Source organism: Condylura cristata, unplaced genomic scaffold (assembly GCF_000260355.1).
Source record: "Condylura cristata isolate star-nosed mole 26May11 unplaced genomic scaffold, ConCri1.0 scaffold00016, whole genome shotgun sequence".
In the NCBI taxonomy this organism is placed as follows: Eukaryota; Metazoa; Chordata; class Mammalia; order Eulipotyphla; family Talpidae; genus Condylura; species Condylura cristata.
In genome coordinates this window covers 44,089,144-44,095,143 of record NW_004567117.1, presented here as the reverse complement: position 1 = coordinate 44,095,143, position 6,000 = coordinate 44,089,144, and the positions used below count along the sequence as shown (strand labels likewise).

Below are 6,000 nucleotides of genomic sequence, written 5' to 3'. Positions count from 1 at the left end.
ATCAATGCTGTCTGGCCTATCAGCTAAAGGCTGGCCTCCCCAAAGCCCAGGTCTTGGTCTCCTGCTGCTCCCCCACAATGCGGGGGGGGGGGGGGCTCGCTCACCTGGCAGGCAGACACCAGAGGGTGCTGCTGCACACGCCCCACCCCCACCCCCTCCTGCACTGTAAGGCCCCGCTCCCCCACAGTCCTTCCTTCCAGAGCCTCAGGAGACAAGGGTGCGTTCGTTAGGGCCTGGTTCATGGGGAGCCTATTATTAACATTTAAAGATGTCTAAGCCCCTGGGTTAGGAACTTGTCCTTAGGGGGCTCAGGGCCTACTGGAAGGATGAGAAGAGGTGACACCATTAAAATCAAACACAGGATGAGCCGTGCTCGCTGGGAATGGCTGTCAGGGAGAAAGCAGAGGAAACCTGAACGACTCGACTCTGACAGCAGGAATTTCCTCTAGTGCCCGTAAGTCATGCGAGTGGTAATATTCTACTTCTTTCTGATAGTAAAAACAGGAATTGAAAGGATTTTAAAATATCACTACCCAAAAAGTGCCTTTTATTTGCTCATCCTGTCATCACTGAACTATGAAAATCCGATGTCTCCAGGGTGGGGTGGGGCGAGTGAATTTACAAATATGTTCTTGATTTTCATGGACACCTCCAAGACTCCTTCCCAGGGTAGAATTACACACAGGGCCAGAGACACTGTGTTTGTATTCATTTCTGTATGCTGATGTGAAATAAAGACTGCTCATGCAAAGTTTATGTAGCATTTCAATAAACCCTTTATGTTCGAAATTCAGTAGATTAAGCAAGTCTTACATCTAATATGATGCAAAGCATCCAGAGCTCAAAATGCTGCCTTTCTGCAGAATTTATGTGACAAATCTTAATTACACATTCTCTTAAAATACTTTCTTAATTTAGGTGAACAGTCAACAGACTAAATATTGCTAATGTGTATATTGAACATAGTTCAAATTATGTTCAAAATGCTTAAATAAGAGAATGGTATTAGTTATTTCAGTCTGAGAGCATACACAGACACTGTCTAGTGCAGCCTAACTCGGTGTAAATCGCAAGGTAAATATTCCTTCCATCCTGCCAACAGCATTGTCCATCAAAAACACACGCACACTTACAGATGCCAGAGGAAGACAAATATCAGCACTGTTCTGTTATACTAAAGGTCAGCTCCTTCTAAACTTTATATGGGAAACTCCTCCTGCTAGAAAATCATTATTATTAAAATTTGTTTTATCTTAATTATGCCTTTGGTGTTAGTCTCCAGAATAACCTTTTCACTCTAAAACATACAGCTATAATCATTCCCCATGTGTAAGATCGTTTACAAGCCATCACAAATTCAGACAAGAAAAAAGGAGGTAACCTTTTACTAAATTAACCTGAACCTGGAAAACTCATCTTAAGCCTAAAAGTAAAAATTCAGTAAAAAAAAAAAAAAAAAAGTACTGAGTTTATTCATCAGTAATAAATGTTAGCGCCCAATCATGACCCTTAACTGTCATTTCAGCTTGTTTTTCACTTATTCCAACTAAAAATGTTCACATCCGAGCATGAAAGTTGAGCTATGTGTGATACGATACCATTCCTAGTTGAGAAAAATTATACGTATTGTTGCAGATATAGAGAGGGGCCTCTGATTGATTCTAAAATCTGAAAGCCTTTGCTTGACTTCAGATGCCTCACCATTCCCATTTTCTTTCAACCTCATAGGGTCAGTTCATTCAGGGTGAGCGAACTGTCGGGCAGTTGCATTAAACCACTTGGTCCACTCCAGCCTCATGTAGGCTGCCAAGGGACATTTTTCTCTGAATAATATTGTTTGGCATCTGCATTGATCAAATTAACTGGTCACTTGCCAAATGTCTACTCCAATTTGGTACATAGATAAAGATTATGGACAGGTGAGAATAATTTAGTGTATGTCTGGAATTTGCTAAATGCCTGAAAGAGTTTATATATTCACCTGAATTACATAAATTATACTCAAAAATAACTTAATCACCCTTAGAACCCCTAGCAAATTAATGAATAGCTTCCATTATAGAAGAAACCTATGCTACTGAAAATAAATTGAACAACATAGACCACATAATCAGATGATAACAGCATTATTTTTAAAACTGTTTTTACTAAGGGTGTGAGACTGTACTGTGATGATAACTACAGATGTTTTGCATTTGTTTGCAAGTTTCCCTCTACAAAAGAGTTAGGTCCACATTTGAAAGACTATCGAAATCTAGGGGATACATTGAAAGATTAAAAGACCGCTGAGATGCCAGGCAGTTTTCATTGGCTTCTTTTCTCAGCATACTGCTTGTTCCTTATGGAAAGACAGGCTAGTCTGGACGGAGAGGTATCGCTCCACAGTTGACAATCCATCGAGTGGAGAAAGCAAAGTGGCTGTGCCGCAGAAGTAGTAACTGCTTTCCAGTCTTATCCACATATGTAATCACCTAGCTTTTATGAAAAGTTAAAAAATAAAGGCAAATGCACCAGAAAATAAGAATTGCATCTTCATGTTAGAGAAGATTTGATATATATGGTACATGCAGGTAAAGTGTGTGTCTGGCTATAAATCTGAGGAAAAACACTGCAGATATGTTTGCCTGTGTATGTGTGCACAATCCTTAAAATGACCATATGTCATATTGATGGTGCAAAGACTGTACGTAGACTACCATGTAGACATTCTGAGGAATTTAAAAAATATCCTATATATTGCACATTATTTTTCTTCCACTGCCAAGAATGAAGATAATGTTTCTGAGAGCATTTGACTACAGTAATTAAGTGTCAGTTTAATCAAGAAAAACTCTGCCAGAATTTCTCTCTTGAACAGGGTTTATCTTCTCACAGGTGATCCTGGTCTCTCACAGCACATTTTCTAGCTTAATGGCTTTGCTTCTCCTCAAAGTCAGCTCCTTTCCGTTGGAAACATTCATGTCCAATCTCCCGACTCTTTGGTATTATCTGATGCAGAGAGATTTTACTCATTCTCGCAGCTCTAGTGTAATTCTGTGAAGACTGCTAACTTATTTGTGCATACAAGGACAGGATGTGTAGTCCAGAGGAGCGGCGGGCGGGGTAGGGTGAGAGCTTTCATCAGACACGGCACTGGGAGCCACTGAGACCCACTGCTGAGGGGAGCAGTGGGGAGACAGAGGCCTTGCTGCTCTCTAACTGGGGATCTGTCTCTTAGTGGCTGGCAATAGCTTTTGGTAGCACTGAGACTTCACACCTGTGCCACAAGGGAGGCTCTAGAGCTCCAGTTTAACTATCACTTTCCCATCTTTTGGGTGGGAAGACCGCACTGGGATGTATTCTTAGAAATGTCAGCACTGGTCCCTTTGTAAGGAAACGCCAAGCTTCCACTGAGGCTAAAAGCCTGGGTTTGTTCACTATCCTATCTGGCACCTGACAGACATGGTGAGAAGAGGTAATTATTTGTTTAATAATAAGTGAAAGGTTTAGTCATAGTAAGTCTTGGTTTCAAAGTCTGGGCAACAAAACTTAACAATTGAGATAGACTACTATCACCATGTTCTTTGATGATATCAATACTCCAAGTCATCTGCTCTGTCAATAAATAACATTTCCCCTATATACCTCTGCAATAATCACTATTTTTTCCTCTCTATGCCTTTTGCTCTCGTATCCCTTGTTAAGAAGCACCAAGTGTAAATTAGTCCAATAACACTTCTCCCTTGCAAACGACTCATTCTCGGTTTTCTCTCCCCTTTGGTTTAAACCAGTTGCACTTGACTTTGTACACCACATGCTGTAGTGAACTCACTTCCTCACGTCCTAAGACACTTTCTCATCAAATCTCCTCTTTCCCCAGTCTTTCTCTCAGTAGTCACTTAAAGATGTATCTTAGAGAAAGAAGCAGAGAAGAAGCAACTTTCATCTGTGACCCCCATCTCCAACCTGCACCTGTATTTTCAACTTGCATCTTTTCTCCTATGACAAAGAAGCAAATATTCCCCTCGGAGGCCAAACCCCAAGGATTTCACTCCTCGGCAGAACCTCTGCTCACCTGCAACAGTCATTTCTGCAACTTTCAAGAGATCCAATTTCCTTGAGACACAAACTGTCTTTAATAACTTCAAATGCTGGCATATTTAAGCACACAGTGATATGCCGATGCATACTGAGATCGTTACGTCATCAAATGCACACCAGACAAAAAGGACCGTTCAATCATCACCACCTGGTTGCTACCTGCATCTCACAACACAACCCCTAGAAGAGAATGTAAGAACTGCCAGAAAATGTTGTCATCTCCCCGGCAGTTGAATAGATGATCTGGACTGCCCCCCGAAGAATGAGTAATAACCGTCGTATTAGTAACCACAGACCACAGAGTAGTAATCATCTAATTGTGTGCTATTGTCATAAAGTGCTCATTGTTTGAAGACTTCAGGGCTCGCATTGTTAACTTCCCATTCTGCTCTGGTAGCTGGCTGACGCTGAGACATTCTAGGGAGTACTCAGTAGTTGACCTTTCCTGTGTCAATAGCTGCAAAGATGAAGATGTGCACCATTTTTCCTTGGGCTGATCTGGACAGAACAGAGGTTGGGAGACCTCAGGACACTATGCTTTCACTAGAACAAACGGCAAGACCCTTCATCGCCCATGGTGAATTTTACATTACTTCAGCTTACCTGCACCTGTATTTTTACCCAGATCATTTTAAATTCCAAAGGCCTGTAGCTAATCATACGACTGTAGAGACAGTCATATAACATTAACTCACTAATTAATGTAAAACCATAACTCTTCCCTTCAAAGAGTAATCAAGTGCACTGAGGGGTTAATATAAGTAATATTTTACATATTCCTGCATCCCGAATACATTTGACTGCTAATGTGATGATAAATACATTTTCAAAGCTACTTAACAAATCGTTGAAATGAAAACAAGCTTGTTTAACTGTATGTGAAAGCAAATCAGGTATAAGTTGATAAATCCTAAGTAAATAGTAGTAAATTAAACTCAGCAGTAAACTAAAATGAATAATAAATCGCAAAGACGGGCTTATTCTAAAATGGCAGAAATGTTTTTACTATTAGGAGTTTATGAAGGTAATTCACCACATAAAAGGCTAAATGGGAAAGAACCCCCCCCCTCATCTTAATATACGCCCAATGAGACGATTAAAATTTTAAATATATTCCAAGAAATCAGAACTTGGCAAATTTAAATAAGCAAGATACCACTAGATTTCATGGTCTCCAATCAATCATCATCTCCATCAATCAATCCATCATCTAAACACTCCACAATTGTAGTGATCAGTATGGTTATGAGACAAAATACACACGTCTCAACCAAAAGCAATTCTTAACTTAAGTACTTAACTATGATAGAACTGAACGATAACTGAACTATAATAAAAGATACAAATTAATACTAGTTAAGTGTGTAAAGATTAAACAGAATAGGAAAATTACAAGATGTAATTGAAGAAAACAAACTTTCTAAAGGAAAAGGAGACTTGAATTGTGTAAAGTTATTAATGGTCTAGCGAGCCAAACTTTAAATCACAAAGTTAATATTGCCCATATTGGAGAGTGCATATTGGAATTTTCTTTAGGGTACAGAACAATAATTTGGGGAGTTATCTGCCAAAAGTGTCAGAGAAAGAGTCAAGAAAATTTGGAGAAAAAAAAATTTAGCCATCACTCCATGAATTAAAATATGTCATTGCTAGTGAAAGCTGAATTACTTTTAAGATGAAATGTTGACAAGGCAGATATAATAAAATATTCCCGACTTTCAAGCAAGACTCTAAAAGTAATAATCTGGTAAGTGCCAAAGAGAATCTCAATGCCACTTACTGGATGGCACATACATTTCTGTTTACATCATAATGCCTCCTTTTAAAAATTATTCTGAAGGAAGTTTAATGATTTCACAAATTATTCCTTTTACAGTTTATGCTATTTATTTTTTCCAGAATTTCTGCTGGTGCTCACAT

At 39.2% G+C, this 6,000-nt stretch overlaps 1 protein-coding gene across 1 annotated transcript in view; it reads right to left on the bottom strand.

Annotated features, from left to right (window-relative positions):
• Positions 1-6,000, bottom strand: part of CCDC102B (coiled-coil domain containing 102B) — a 239,920-nt gene that overhangs the window by 61,908 nt on the left and 172,012 nt on the right. The window lies entirely within an intron of this gene.